General features: G+C 37.9%; 1 protein-coding gene across 3 annotated transcripts in view; it reads left to right on the top strand.

Annotated features, from left to right (window-relative positions):
- Positions 1-3850: 3850 nt before the first annotated feature.
- Positions 3851-17099, top strand: part of LOC306877705 (oxysterol-binding protein-related protein 3-like) — an 87985-nt gene continuing 74736 nt past the window's right edge. For all 3 annotated transcript variants that reach the window (XM_079429624.1, XM_079429623.1, XM_079429622.1), the window contains exon 1: positions 3851-4239. The gene's annotated coding sequence lies outside the window, so the exon portion shown is untranslated. The remainder of the gene's footprint in view (positions 4240-17099) is intronic.

Here is a 17099-nt window from a genome sequence, read left to right as displayed (position 1 = left end):
TAAGTAGGCTCAATTTTTATTTTTTTATTTTTTTTTACAGTGTACCGTAGGCCTATATGTTTTCTAGTGGAGAGCTGTCCACGCAAGTGGTAGGGTTTGGGGTGCATGAGCCCCGCTTTTATGGATGTCTTGTAAGTGAGGTTTGTCATGTCAAGTCCATTGACATGCTGTGGTTTTTGTTAGGAACATCTTGCACAAAATCACTGAGAACAGTATTCTTTTAATTTCTCCTTCTAAACCTCTTTCAAACCAGTGAAAAGCATGTCTCACAGCACCATGTGTGTCGGCCCACTGGTTGTCCTTGAGCGTTTGGGTACACAAGTCCTTTCATAGAGCCTGCGACACCTCTGCGTACAGAAAGGTGAAGAATGACGTGTGTTTCAGCCATTGTTGGAGGTATATAGAGACTGCAATTTTTAAGTGACCTTCTTAGGGCAGTCTATCTCGAATGTTTTTCATGTCACTGGTTACCAAGTAATTTTTCGTAAAAGCTGAAAAATAAAAGTTGTTCTGTGCATATTGTCAGTAAGTCATAACTGCAGTTGACTTCTTCAAACCGTTGCGTTCCCAAATACTGTTAATAGTTTATTGTCATACTAAATGACTGCACTTTTAAGAAAAACTGTTCTACAGAGTACCAGACAAGGGTTCGTCATCCTAACAATAGGAGAACACTTTTTGGTGCTAAATAGAACCTTTTTTATATAGTTCCACAAAGAACCATGCTTTGAAAGTGCTATATAGAACCTTAACAGATTTATAAAGAATCAAGGGGAATAAAATCTTAGATCAGAGCAACGGTGAAAAAAACCTCAATTTACTGCCATAGACTTACAGGATAACCTAATGAAAGGAGGAAACAACATTTCAATGCAGAGTATAAGAATAACATTAAACAAGAAATGCTGTTTCATCTTGCCAAATGCTACTCTTGACCAAGAAGAACATAAACTTAAATATGATCAAATTATTTTCTGATCTGATGAGAATGTTTTATGGAGTGATGTGACCCGACTGGAACCTTTTGGACCCAAGGATCAGTGGAATGCCTGGTGAAAAAAAGAAAAAAGAAAAGCCAAGTCTTATAACAGGGGTGTCAAACAAAAAGGCCACTGTTCTGCATAGTTTAGCTCTGACCCTAATAAAACACACCTGATCAATCATCTAATTAAGGTCTTTGGTAGTGCTAGAAAGAGACCTGTCACAGAGGTTGGGTGTAGATGTTCACTGGTCTTTGTACAAAGTTCTTCAGTTGTCTGTTCGGTCTTCATATTTAAATCTCATTAAAAAATATGGGATTTGAAGAAAGCAGTGGCAACATTAAAACCTAAGATTATCAGTGATCTGGAAGTTTTTTCAAACAACGAATTAGCCAATATTTTAGCAGAGGTGACAGAAGCATGTAAGCATTAGAGGCTATTTTTATTAGAGGTTAAAAGGAATAAATGATTCACTATCAAATGTAACTTTTTTGGGATTTAATAATTTTGCACATGAATGTTGAGAGCAAATTAATTTTTTTAAATAGCCTTTACGTCCTCAAAAACACTATTGTATTAATAAACCTTCTACGATAGTTTAATGATGCCTTTGTTAATTTTATTTTTATTTTTCATAAAATTTTGTTCTCTGCAACAAAATGCCTTGCAGGTCAAGGGGGTTGAATAATTTTGATTGTAAGTATGTCACAGTAGCCTGATTAATTTGGCGCATTTCACAAATCACCAATGTTTTAGGGGTTGCAAAATTACAAACTTCATAAAAAGGAAGCGAAAATAAATTCAGTCGTTTCCAAGGTGACAGTGAAGAAATGTTATTGCTTTAACTGAATGACATGACTTCTGTTTTTAGGAAACTGACCACTAGATAGAAGCATTGTACTTTTTTAAAGACGTCTTCTGTCAACTGAATCAAAGCCCTGTACAGCTGTGCGTTTTAATCTCTTTGACTCCAAGACCACCTTTATCCTAAAGGCCCTCCTATCTAAGCTGATATTTCCTCTGTTGTAATTTATTAACAACCAAAAATATGATTTTATGATGCAGTTTGCAGAGGCCCCTAGTGGGAGCATTTGTATTGATAATGAATAACTACAGGTAATATTTTCTAAAACAAAGATAGTGTAATGCTGCTTAGATGAACACTCCACAAACTGCATTTCTCCATTATAAGAGCTCCATCAAACTTGTGTGGTTTTTGGGTGATGGAGGATGCAAAATGTAAGATTGCTGTGCGATTATTGTTTGCATCTAGTATCTGGTGGAAGCCCACACATTTTATTGCAGTCACGCACAAAGCCACTTCACATGAATACTCTCTCCTCTAATACACATAAGCACTCTCAATGATGAGGGTGTGTGTAATACCCCAGGAATGTGCTAAAAATATGCACGGCTTGGTGAACACACCCCCATAATACACAGCATGTCCGACTCTGACTAACAACACCCTCCACATTCCTTCGCTGTTTTTACTTTATCATCCATCGCAGGCAACACCAAACTGATGAAAGACGCAGTGTGCTACTCATGTATTATTGGACTTTTATTAATTGCTGCTGAATAGATTTGACATCAAACTAAAGGCCTGGATGCTCTTGAATGCTCTACAGTTATTTAGGCTAATTATCTGATCATTAAGTCTTTGAAGGTTTGGTCACTTCTTATTGCTGTTGTCATGACATAAGTAGAAGTTGGCACGTATAACAAAGAGGATAGGCTTATTATGTATTAATAATGTGTAATCGGAGAGTTTCCCAACATTTTTGTCTTGTGATGCCTCACAACAAGAGCATTGAATAAGTAAGTGCCCCTCCATCAACCCCAAACCTTCAGCACCTTCATGAATATTACTAAAAAGCCTATTATTACAATGATTCTTATTTAAAAAACAAACAAAGAAAAAAAACCCCAGACTCATTAAGTTTCCTCTCACCCATGCTTTTAATGACACACCTGAGAATGTTTGTCTTATAACAGGTTTTGACAGTTCTGAAAGCAAATATTTGGAGAACCTTTTGTGTTGAGTTTCTGAAAGATCTATTGTAAATATGTTCATTTATTTACTATTATTAGCCTATTATATGTTTATCATAATATCATACAATTTATTATATAAATAATTTGTGATATTAATATATAATATTAGAATTTTAATTATTCTAATATCACAATAAATCAATATTTTAATCAAATTTTTTACATTAGCATTTCATTTAATTATATTTTACAAAATGTAAATCTTTCCAAGTATCTACAGGAACTGAAGGATAGTTCACCCAAAAATGAAAATTCTGACATTAATTACATATTGCTCCAAACCAAGCAACATGTAATGGTTTTGAACGACATGAGGGTGAGTAATTAATGTCAGCTTTTTAATTTTTGGGTGAACTATCCCTTTAAGCATCCAGGGTACCAGTGGAGTGGTAGGAAATCACTGTGATGGAGGGTCTATCTGAAAATGTGTTGAAAGGCAACAAAAGTCTAGGAAAATCCCCAGAATAATGCCCTATGTAAAAAATTTTTTATACAAAGTGACTTTTGATTGACCTTCACAATCACCAACATCCACCACCACCAAATAGCCTCAAGATGCGAAGCTGCTGACCAGTGAAAGCAAAGATGCATTAATAAATTAGGAAATGTTGGCATTTGATTAAAAATAACCATTTATATTAATTATAGTAACCAAACAGCAGCAAATTTGAGTCCTTAAAACATTTAGTGAAATGTATTTAGAGCTATGAGCGAAGTCACGGAAAAGGTGCTCTCAATACTGGTGTAGCACCGCCTCTATACGTGACGTACATGGTAATTCCCCCGCTGATTGGCTAAGGCCACTTTCAGTTGCGTCAGAACGCACGCGCCCAGCAGCACCGTTTATTTGCACAGCGCGCGCGAGGGCAGAGCATCTTCAGGACTCGTTTTTCACTCCGCACTGATTACTTCATTTAATCATTTTATATCTACATGTCGAATAATAGCTATTTGTTACAATATTTAATTCTATCTAGTTTTATTGCTTCGAGGTCCGTTACGTGAATATTTAACGTAAACTTCAGAGCAGACGGTCTCATAAATACTACTTTAATTATTAAATTAATTTGTTTTGCTTGATACGACGTGCTGTTGACAAGATGCCGCACGGATACATTTCTTTGTTGTGAATTTCGCAGTTTTCTTATCCTCCGGAAGTGGTGGTCAGTTTGGTGTACCGCCAGTAACTTCAGTTTAAAAGGTAAGTCAAAAACTTCCTCGATTTGGAGAACTGTCGTAGATAACTATGGCATTGTTTTTTCCTGTGCCTTCCACAATTTTATTAGCCATGCATGGCGTGCAATCCGGAGACATGTCCATGCATGATTGCAAGTAATGTAATTACCAAGTAGATACAGTGGAAAAGAGCTATCTGCTGCGTTTAGGAAACTATTTGACCCCAGGCGTGGACGACAGGAATCCATGTAGTTATAACAAAACATTCCCTATTTGATAAGATGAAACTCTTCAGAAAATAGTTTGAGAGTTTCGTAATGGTTGCATAGGCTATGTATTTTGAGGGTTGGTGGTTGTCATTTATAAACAATAGTTATGCAATTCATGGCAATATATTAAAGTATTTACTTAAATGCAAAAGGCGTCTTTATGTTGTAGACATGCCAAAGTTATTCTGCCATTTATGTTAGATCTTAGTATGCATGTGTCAGTATTAGAGTCTTTCTGTATTGATGACTTAATCTCTTTAGATGCAAATAGCTCATTAAAGTTGTAGTAGGAAATTTAGTGCTTGCACTTCAACATGTATTAAATGGCAAGCACTCTAATGTATAACTTACAAGCTTTTCGAACTGCCTCAGTAAAATGGCATGCTACTTAGAAGTGAAGATGATGGAGGTGATGATGGTTTGATTAGAAAAATGCATGTGAAAGTATGTGAGTGTGTGAGCAACTGGCTGTTTGATTTTGAACACCATCTGAATCTGACAAGAAGCGCTGTATCCATTAGAAATACACTCTTTTGTCATTTCCCTGTCACCATGGTAACAGATTGTGCAATGTGTTTTTCTGTGTATGTACTAGTCCCAACCAGAACTGTGTGCTAGTGAAGTAATATTTTTTTTTATTTGTGCTACCACATGATTTAAAGAGACAACAGGCTGCTTCAGCGGCCAATTTGTGAATATTTTCACAGCCAGATAAATTGGGGGTGGACTGACTTTTATCTCCCTTCACAGCCATTGAGAGTAGAAGCTATGAGGCGGATGCTCTCTCTTTCTCTCTCTCTCTCCCTCTCTCCTTATCTGTCACTTTCTATAAACAGTACTCCAAGAAACACAGACATCCAGACTTTTGGAAACCGAACACAACATCTGCACAAGACAGAGGATTTCTGCAGAGATTTCTAAAACGATTATTTCACACTGTATCCCGTCGTGAAATTCAATGCATAATGAAATCACAATATTTTATTGATGCACACGACAGAAATTTACACTGAGTCAGAGTGATTGTGTTGGTAAATTTCTTCAGCTTGTGACAGTGTTTCGAAACATGATTGGATAGAAGAACAGGGTGTCAAATTGCCCTGTGCGTAGTTTGAACTCCAGTTGAATTTTGCTGCGATGTGTGAAAAGGCTTGTTTCTGACAGCCTGGACTGAAAATGGATCTGACAGGCTGCAGATGTCTTCAATAACATCTCAAATTATGAATGACAGCAGTTAATCCTATCTCATGATCTGTGCCACCATGTCATGAGCCTATAACAACAACCTAATGTGTTATTTAGTACAATACATTATTATATTTAAAAAATGTGGTAAAATTTAAAGTATAAAAGAGGTTTTATATGTACATCAGTTGAATAACATAGCAGACATAATCCAAGAATGCATATGCACACATTAATTAACAACAAAAATAAATAAAAATAGAAATTATTTCAAAGATAGCATTAAATTCAATGATGTGGAAATAAATCAAACAATATATTGCCACTCTTTGTAATGTCTTGTTATGCATCTACCTGAATAAAGTAATATCTTACATTATATTCATTTATAGACTTTTATCTAGGCTATTGATGCATTTGCATTTAATCATATATTAAATTTGTTTATAACATTGTTATAATGCTATAATATAAATTCAATTTTTGTTTTTTGTCATAGTTTTAGGCAATAACTGTGGTCTAAAATGATAAATATTTATATTTAATCAACAGCCCAAGTTTTTATACTTTATATACTTTAAATATTATCTATTTACATGTTTTGATCATTAATAGCGGATGAACGGATCGTAGTTGATTCGTGATCTGTATGGAGCAAGCTGTGATCCGCAGATTAATTGCAAAATTGAACCATAATAGAGTGGAAGTTTATCATTTATACATGTTTACACATGCAAGCAATTTTAAACCATTCCAGCATGTCATTAAGTTAAATAACGGTTTTATTTATAAATTTAAGATTCAGGAGGTCTGCTCATAGCTGCAAGCTTTACAGTCCTACCTCAGTTGCAAGGGGATAAGATCCTCAATGTCCATTGTCCTTTCTCATAAAAATAACCTAAAAGAAGGTTCCATATCATCCATTCAGCCTTCTATTTCTGTGCTTGGTATGTCCCAGTCTGGACAAACCTAAAGGATGCATTAGTGGCTAATTTCATTTTCCATCAATATTGTATTATGGCACCATTATGGTGCACTTTCCATTTCTTGAACTCTTGTGTACTTCCTACAGCTTCTCCCGTTTCCCACTGTGCTTTCCAGCTCTCAGGTTAGTGGCTGTGAGAGTGAAAAATGCTGCTAGATATACAATCTACAAATATAACTTTAAGCTAAACTGTGGGAACATAACTGGGCTCAGAAGGAATTCACAAGGACAACCACATAGACGTTTATTGGCTTTTTGGTTTCACCTATCACCTATTGCGACTGCAGCTGTGCAGGTAATCTTGCTCAGTATGGGGCCGCACATAGCTGTGTCCTTTAACAAGAAGACACACACCTTTATTTTCCCACCAGAGCTCAGGACCGCTTTACGAAACCACACACGCTGTTGCCATAGTCACAGTTTGAGGTAAAATAAGCTGAGTTTGATAAGAGACATCAGGAGGCTGGTAGTGGTCTGATTCTGTGATTCTTTCATTCTTTACTTATGGGAACTTCTCTACGATCTCAGCTGTGTATAGGAAATGTGTTGTTGTGAATAGTGTGAGTTTGTATAGGGCTTTGAGAGCAGATGCTGTGGTTGCTCAAGCGCAGTGGCAGGTGTTGCCTCCTTCTGCCTTCCTCATTCATTAAAGATGTGATTTCTAAACCTAAACAGGTGGGTGAGGTTACAGCTAGATGGAAAGACACCATTCTGTCTCAGACTTGTCTGGTTTTCTGGTATTTGTAAATTGCTTATTTAAAGTAATTTGTGCTTGCATGTTGCATTCACCTCAGCTGAGGCAAAATCTGATATCTTTGTGTTTAAGCCTTGACTTAATGACATATTGTCTCATCATGTCAGTTCAGACAGTCTGCATTGTAGACAGCCGATGTCAATAGCTCAGCTCAACTTTCCTTTGGTGTCATTTAATTGCTGTCTTTGTTGACGAAAGAGGACAATTTCTCTCAAAAACTCTTTTTCCTTTACAGAAAACACAGAAAAATTGAATGTATTTTATTACATTTATTTCACTTTATTTTATTGTATTTATGATGCTTCTAAAAGTCACTAAAAGACACCTTTCTCAAGAATTTAATCTTTATAGCAATGGAATTGTATTTCTTATTTCTCAAACATTTTGTCCTCAAATAATTGTTGAAAACCCATTAAAGGGGCTTTCGCACTGCAGGAACCTTTTCCTAGTTCCTAGCGGAAGTACCTGCTTTTTGACACGTTCGCACTGCAGGAACTAGGAACGTATTTAGTTCTAGGAATTCCGTTTGGGGAAACTAAATTGGCTTCTGCTTAGAGTTGCAAAGGGGTGGAAAATTTCCGGTAAATTTATGGAAACTTTCCAAAAATCCCAGGAAGATTCCAAAAATTCTGGAAAGTTTCCTAAATTTTCTGGAAATTTTACAATTTTTTGCAACCCTACTCCTACTTCAGAGTTAAGAGTTCTATAGGAACTACCAGTGACATAAGTGTACGTTGACTGGCCAAACGCTTACAAAACATCAGCTACCCTGCACTTTTAAAAAGCCATGTAAAAATATTTATTTACTCCACGAACATGGAAAACAGCAATAACTGCATGTAGCTACCTGTTGTCTGCAGCATTGTGTTCTTTTCTTAGCCACAATGATATGTAACACTGCAAGTTGTCATAGGAGATTTAGTCAGATTTTAATGCTCTTTCAATCGCCTAAATTGTGCATTTACATCCCATTTCCGTTATCACAAAACTCAAGACACACAACAAAAACAGCTCAGATCACATTTGTTGACATTTGTAAATATTGCAAATAAAGACATTGTTGTTGGTCTCCTGCTGCCGATGCAAATGAAACCAGGAAAATGGCCCAAGGGAGAAATTGGTTCTTTAGGAACCACCATACTGGCTAGTTCCTAGAACTACGCAGTGGTTGTTCTCGCATGACCCTCAAGCACATTTAAGCTTCCTCAAGAATCAGTGAGTTTGCTCACAGCATTTGGCCATATTTGATATGCTCTATGTAAAAATATTTGGAAAAACAATCTAAATTAATTAAATTTAAAGTAAATTAAATCTGTTCATAATATAAAATAATGGGTTTGTAATAATGTGAGGGTTAGAAATAATAACAGAATTAAAATTTTCTGTGTAACCACACCACCATATTCTATCTTTTTCTCATGAAGCTTTGCACATAAAGAATTGTATACTTTTGAATATATGAACCTCCAGTCATATCAGAAGCCTAATAAAAGCTGTTTTATTTTACATGGAGTGGGTTGCCTCATGAAGACATGGTGGAACATTGTGGTCTCGCATTGAGATCATATAACCTGCTGAATATTTACTTTACCTCAGTAACTCTGCACACATTCACACTTTCAAATTAATCATCACTGCAAATAGCACAAATACTTTTCTACAAAGTAAAAAATTGAGTTTATGTGTCGTGCTGCATATCCTGAAACAAAAAGTGCACCTTTAGGTTTTTTTTTTTTTTTTTTTATTTTTTCAAAGCTCATGTGAAACTATTAAAAAACCTGGCAGTCATAGAAAGGGCAAGTGTTTCTGCTGGACAGGTTTTCTGGTCTAATAAGTCTTGTGAATAGAATGCATAAAAGGTCAGAAAATCAAAAGACTTGAGCCAGTGTGCAGAGACGGATGAGTTGTCAAACTCAGAGGTCGTCACTAATTGGGGTGGTGATGGCGCAGTGGATAAGACACATGCCTTTGGTGCGAGAGACCCGGGTTCGAATCCACTGTGAGACACCAATGTGTCCCTGAGCAAGACACTTAACCCCTAGTTGCTCCAGAGGCGTGTGACCTCTGACATATATAGCAATTGTAAGTCGCTTTGGATAAAAGCGTCAGCTAAATGAATAAATGTAAATGTAATTGGCTCTTAAGCCTTATTAATATTAAAGATTACAAAGAGCTTCAACATGTTCCTCCAATGTTCCCCGGCTGTTCTTGCCTCTTTAAAATACCTGTCATTAAAGGGTCAAGATGTCCGCAGTCTAAAAAAATGATTTGCCTTAAATAGAAATGGATCAAAATGCATCTGCACTCCAGCAGCCTGTGGAATGGGGCCTCTGGTGGAGAGATAAGGGTTACGGTCCCTGTGTGATCTGAAAAGCCTCATTGAACACATCCTGTTGAAGATACGAGGCTATTCTTCTGCAGAAGACTGCAGTCTAAAGTGGAGCTTTATTCAATTCGAGCTGCGATCGGGTGTTTTCAAATGGACGCTGATTGAAAAGATGAATTGCTTTTGCCTTTCTCTGCTTCTCTGAGCTCCCCTGGATGCACTGGAGTTTGTAAGTGCAATAAGTGTGGAATTTAATATTCTGTCATCACGAGTGCTTCAAATGACTATTTGTTATTGTATGTCGCTTTTACTGAGTTTAGAGCATCAGAGTGTGCCTGTTATTTGCAGAGGGTGTATGGGAACGTAGGATAAAGCTCTTATCTGGGCTTCATTAATGGCTGATTCACTCTGTGCCCATCGTGAATTATCGTACATTAGGCACTATATTTCAGGGAGGTGAATTTTTTTCCGGACTACCACTGAAACGTGAGCCCATTTTGCCTTTGTTTTCCAGCATATTTCCATTTCAGCAACAAAATGGAAACCTTTTACTGGTGCTCTCACTACATGCACTTTATTTGTGTGAAAGAATCAGACACAAGCCTTGCTAAACAAAGACGCCTACACAGAAAATAAATAGCTAAAGTTTGGCTCACTGTCATTACTTTGCTCATGAGGAAATGTGTTATCACAATGTGATAATTAGCCACCCTACATCGCATAAATTAGTTGGACCTTTGGTGTCCATATTCACCTCGCGTGCATTTTCTCAATAAATATCATTAAAGTGCATATTGCAGGTTAAACATTTTTTCAAATGAATATATAACCTTGTATGAAAATACCACATGAACCGTTAATGCAGGATTTAAAAATGTTTTACAAGACGCGAGGGCACAAATTTAGATAAAAAAGTGAGGCTTTCCTGGACAGTTCTCAAAAAACGCTTTTTTTCAACATCGCGTCATATTATGTCACACAAGGGAGTCGTGTGCCGCACTCTGCTTTGAGCGCATGCGAGTGTGTTTTCGGTAGTTATTTTTATTTCAATTTATCATTGTCATGGTAAATTGTGTTTGTGGAGGTTGCACAAACTCCAGCCTGTCAGGACATCGAGTCCACAGGTTTCCTAACAAGAAATAGGACGGTATCTTCCGGGCCTCGGTGCGTTAATGCAGCTGAAGAGACTGGACTTCACTAATGCATCTGCTTCAAACACCGCGGTGCTGTGCAACTTAACAGATGTGATGGAGGCCAAGTGGAAAAGCATGGTCAGCAGTGAATGTGATTTAAACTTGTGTTTGCTTCTCTCAGCATATGCCGTCTGAGAGAGGAATACTGCAGGTCACCACAGGCTCCACAAGAACACAGCACTGTCATGTCCACTACACCTGCTCCTCTCTCCAGATCCCTCCAGTCAGAGGATCAACATGATGAGGCTGTTGTTGTATATCTAGCACATGTCCACTACACCTGCTCCTCTCTCCAGATCCCTCCAGTCAGAGGATCAACATGATGAGGCTGTTGTTGTATATCTACCACAGCCTTCACCATTTAACACACTTTAACAACACATTAGTGTGATACCCAGACTGAAAGATTGTTAAATGTTTTTAAATGGGTCAGATGGTATTTATTTTGGTAGTATATGTTTGGTACATCTACATATGTATATATATATATATATATATATATATATATATATATGTATATATATATATATATATATTAACAGTTGAAATGTTGTGTTTTGAGTTGGGTATTAACAGTGCTATGAAATAATATTTATCATTTAGTGCTGTATAAATAAAACTGAATTGAATTAACCATAAATGCAGATCTGCTTGATTGTGATTTTATTTTTTATTGATTGTCAACAAAATGGGGCCATTCAAAACCTTTATAAAGTCCTCCTTCCTCTGTAAACTATCTTCTAATGGCTGACACAACACATGCACCGCAGGCCCAGCGGACAACTTGTCTGTATGCTGTCATTATTGATTGTCTTATAACAATGGCATCAAAAAGTGTTACTTATAGGTAGTCATGACCTAAATAGAGTTAACTTGTAATTGAGAATCAAAATTATTCACACTGTTTTAATATTAAAATCTTTAACAATTTATTTATATACAAGTATTTAGCTTAGCATAATAAATGATTTCTGCCCTAAAACGTGTCTGCTGGCCTGGAGAGGTCTATGCTTTCCTCGCATTTCCCACATAAGCGAATCGTGAATCAAAAACGTGTTTATCTCTCTCTCTCTCTCCTGCGGTGATAAGAAACCACTATCACGTAACATTAGTGTCGGATATTAACGAGTGTGACATGCCTGATCAACGCTTATTAGTTTCTATTACTGGTAGTATCAATACTAGCATTGCTATTGCCTGATTACATTAGCTAACGTGTGTATATCTGTAAGCCAACACTGATCTCTCACCAAACACCTGCCCTGTTCTTCTCACATCAACTCAATTTGTCTCCTCTGACCGTTGTTCTGTCTAATCCTGGCCTCTGGCCTGTCCTGCTCTCTTGGTTGCATAGCAGGCGCATCATTTTAACTGTGGTCCATCATACGAGTGTAAATACACATTAAAAATTTCCTCAGCGTCCGAACTGTTATTGCGATCCATTGTTTTCCTGTGGTTTAAATGGACCGCTCTCCCTTTTGATGCGTCACTTCCGGTTTTGGCACGTTTCAGATGCGGAAGTAAAATTCTCTCACAAAAACGACTCCAGAAGCCTTAATAGCGTATTTTAAAGTATATTTTAAAGAAAATCTAGTTCCTACAGTATTTTTCTATACATCGACTCACTGGAGTCTCTAACCTGCAATATGCTCTTTAAAAGAAGTGCTATTTTGCTGATGTTTGTGTGATGTGGATTTCTAATTGAAGAATCAGTGGATATTAATATCAGTGCTGTTTTTAGCAGATACTCTAATCCCTTATTACTTTTAAAGGTGAAATTTGTAATTTCGGTTCCACTATAACTGCACCGATTTCTGCCATTGTTCGGATGAACAGCTAGGAAAAGCCTAACCTAAAATGGTTGTAGAATTGAAATATTCTGAAGAATGTTTAACTGCTTTTGTCCATACAGTAAGTACAACATTTATCGCCATTGAATTTAATTGTACAGACAAAAAATGTATGTCATTTCAGTATTTTTTTGTGTTGCACAAAAATAAGAAAGTAATCCAGGTTTGGATGACTTAAGGGTGAGTAAATTATAGTAGATTTTTAATTTTGGATTGAGTGAATAACATCTGAGTGAAATTATCAAATAAATAAATTAATTAATTAATAAAAAGTAGGACTGGGACTTGGTTCAGGCCATTGGATGTTGATTGGATGGAGGAAGATTGTTGATTGTAAGGAAGGTGTGGGGTTTAAGTGGACTAAATTATTAAAGAGTCCAGAATAAATTAATGGAGAAGTCTGTTGTTTCACTAGAAGGTCGAGTTGCAACATTTTAATGAAAAGTTATGAGGTCAAAATATACAAAAATAAAATGCATGAATGAATCATAGATTAACAACCTGCTATTTAGAAGATACTGACTTCATTAGGCTACATGTTTCTGCTGTTTTAAAGCAATAGTTTATTTAAAAAATCCAACCAAACTGCTTTTAACATTTAAGCATTTTTATTTTGATTTAGTTAAATGTAGGAGAACAAAATGTGTCCTGTTGCTCACTCAAGTCATGCAAAAAAAAAAAAAAGAAGAAAGAAAAAAAGGCCCATTATTTCTATTGTAATGTATGAAAACCACACAGAAAGTTTTGTTACTCAGGGTTTTATGCTATGCTGTTAATAAAATAATGTTCTGTTTCATCTCATCAGTAATTTGAGGCAGTTGCCTACAGTATCGATTTAATATCACTACCGAAGTACAAGACCTTTGTATTGTACTGAAGCCAAAATGCTGGTATCGATCCGACCTCTAAAAGAATCAGAATCAGAATCAGCTTTATTGCCAGGTATTTTTGCACATGAGAGGAATTTGTTTTAGTGACAGTAGCTCCACAGTGCGACAGAATGACAGCAACAGGACAGGACACAGATTGTAAAAAAAAAATAATAATAATAAAATAAATAATGTACAAATATACAAAAATGGACAATGTGCCAAATAGCACAAACACAATATACAAAATAGACAATTCAGTATGTACAGGTATGTTAGGTGCAAATTTGAAATGTAATAAGTATGTGTGTAAAATAAAATAAAAAGTATGATAGTGTTGTGTGTTTCATGTTTATTGTTAAGAGTTCAAGTGTTCATGAGATGGATTGCCTGAGGGAAGAAACTGTTCCTGTGCCTGGTTGTTCTGGTTCTCAGAGCTCTATAACGTCGACCAGACGGTAACAGTTCAAAGAGGAGAGTGTGCTGGATGTGAGGGGTCCAGAGTGATTTTACCAGACCTTTTGTTCACTCTGGATAAGTACAGTTCTTGGAGAGTGGGAAGGGTTGTACCAATGATTCGCTCAGCAGTCCGGACTACTCTCCGTAGTCTTCTGAGGTCAGATTTGGTAGCTGAGCTGAACCAGACAGTTATTGAAGTGCACAGGATGGATTCAATGATGGCAGAGTAGAACTGTTTCAGCAGCTCCTGTGGCAGGTTGAACTTCCTCAGCTGGCGAAGGAAGTACAACCTCTGCTGGGCCTTTTCACAATAGAGTCAGTGTGAATGTCCCACTTCAGGTCCTGAGAAATAGTGGTGCCCAGGAACCTGAATGACTCCACTGCAGTCACAGTGCTGTTCATGATGGTGAGTGGGGGGAGAGCAGGGGGGTGTGTCCTGAAGTCCACAATCATCTCCACAGTTTTGAGTGTGTTGAGCTCCAGGTTGTTAAGAGTCCACCAGACCAGACAGACAGACTTAGATGTGCAGTTGTTGGTGTAGAGGGAAAAGAGCAGTGGGGAGAGAACGCAGCCCTGAGGAGCTCCAGTGCTGATGGTGCCGGTGCTGGATGAGAATTTTCCCAGCCTCACTAGCTGCTGCCTGTCTGTCAGGAAGCTGTTGATCCACTGACAGATGGAGGTGGGCACGGAAAGCTGAGTTAGTTTGGGCAGGAGGAGGTCTGGAATGATAGTGTTAAAGGCCGAGCTGAAGTCCACAAACAGGATCCTCACATAAGTCCCTGGTCTGTCTAAGTGTTGCAGTGTGTAATGCAGTCCCATGTTGACTGCATCATCCACAGACCTGTTTGCTCTGTAGGCAAACTGCAGGGGGTCCAGTAAGGGTCCAGTGATGTCCTTCAGATAAGCCAAAACCAGTTTTTCAAATGACTTCATGATCACAGATGTTAAAGCCACAGATCTGTAGTCGTTAAGTCCAGTAGTCTTGGGTTTCTTTGGGATGGGGATTATGGTGGAGCGTTTGAAGCATGAGGGGACTTCACACAGCTCCAGTGATCTGTTGAAGATCTGTGTGAAGATGGGGGCCAGCTAGTCAGCACAGGATTTCAGACTTCCAGATTTCCAGATTTTGAATTTTTTTGCATGTTTGTCACACTTTCATGTTTCAGATCATCAAACAAATTTAAATATTAATCAAAGATAACACAACATGCAGTTTTTGAATGAAGTTTTTTATTATGAAGGGAAAACAAAATCCAAACCCACATGGCCCTGTGTGAAAAAGTGCTTGCCCCCTAAACCTAATAACTGGTTGGGCCACCTTCAGCAACAACAACTGCAATCAAGCATTTGCGATAACTTGCAATGAGTCTGTTACAGCGCTGTGGAGGAATTTTGGCCCACTCATCTTGGCAGAATTGTTGTAATTCAGCCACATTGGAGGGTTTTTGAGCATGATTCGCCTTTTTAAGGTCATGCCACAGCATCTCAATAGGATTCAGGTCAGGACTTTGACTAGCCCACTCCAAAGTCTTCATTTTGTTTTTCTTCAGCCATTCAGAGGTGGATTTGCTGGTGTGTTTTGGATCATTGTCCTGCTGCAGAACCCAAGTTCGCTTCAGCTTGAGGTCACAAACAGATGGCCGGATATTGTCCTTCAGGATTGTTTGGTAGACAGCTGAATTCATGGTTCCATTTATCACAGCCTTTTTCAGGTCTTTCAGGTCCTGATGCAGAAAAACAGCCCCAGACCATCACACTACCACCATATTTTACTGTTGGTATGATGTTATTTTTCTGAAATGCTGTGTTACTTTTACGCCAGATGTAATGGGACACACACCTTCCAAAAAGTTCAACTTTTGTCTCGTCAGTCCACAGAGTATTTTCCCAAAAGTTTTGGGGATCATCAAGATGTTTTCTGGCAAAACTGAGACGAGCCTTTATGTTCTTTTTGCTCAGCAGCGGTGTTCGTCTTGGAACTCTGCCATGCAGGCCATTTTTGCCCAGTCTCTTTCTTATGGTGGAGTCATGAACACGGACCTTAACTGAGGCAAGTGAGGCCTGCAGTTCTTTAGATGTTGTTGTGGGGTCTTTTGTGACCTCTTGGATGAGTCGTCGCTGCGCTCTTGGGGTAATTTTGGTGGGCCGGCCACTCCTGGGAAGGTTCACCACTGTTCCATGTTTTCGCCATTTGTGGCTAATGGCTCTCTGTGGTTCGCTGGAGTCCCAAAGCTTTAGAAATGGCTTTATAACCTTTTCCAGACTGATAGATCTCAATTACTTTCTTTCTCATTTGTTCCTGAATTTTTTGGGATCTCAACATGATGTGTAGCTTTTGAGGATCTTTTGGTCTACTTCACTTTGTCAGGCAGGTCCTATTTAAGTGATTTCTTGATTGCGAACAGGTGTAGCAGTAATCAGGCCTGGGTGTGGCTAGAGAAACTGAACTCAGGTGTGATAAACCACAGTTATGTTTTAAGAGGGGGGAGGGGGATCTCGTTCAGATCATCAGCAGCTTCAAAAACACTCCAATCAGTAAGGTCGAGACAGGCTTGTAAAACCCGCTTTGTCTCATTATAATATGCAGTAATATTCAGAGAATTTGTCTTAAAAATAGTTTGCGTACAAGTATAAAGTCAAGGTTGTGCAGTCTGCTGTTGCCATTGCATTTCTGCAAGGCAGTAGTTTTATTAGGTCAGGCCCTCGGTCTCAGAGCTGACACAAGAAGTCTTCTGTGTGAGTAGAATTTTCCTTCTGGGCCTCTGAGGGTCCGCTGGGACTGAACTGCCCTGTTTGCGTTCTTGCCAGAAGAAAGATTTCTGCTGCTCTTACACAGTCCTGCTCTCGCTGAATCCAGCGTGACATCTCTAAAATATTCTCTTCTTTCAGATATGCATGACTTCCAGCAGTCATTCACAGTGTCTGACATTATAGATTAAAGAAGTTGACAAGAAATCTCAAGCAAAAATACGTTTGTTCTCTGTCGAAGAAGATG

The sequence above is a fragment of the Barbus barbus genome (assembly GCF_936440315.1).
Source record: "Barbus barbus genome assembly, chromosome: 12".
In the NCBI taxonomy this organism is placed as follows: Eukaryota; Metazoa; Chordata; class Actinopteri; order Cypriniformes; family Cyprinidae; genus Barbus; species Barbus barbus.
Note: the sequence above shows the minus strand (reverse complement) of the source record. Positions and strands in the feature narration are given on the sequence as shown.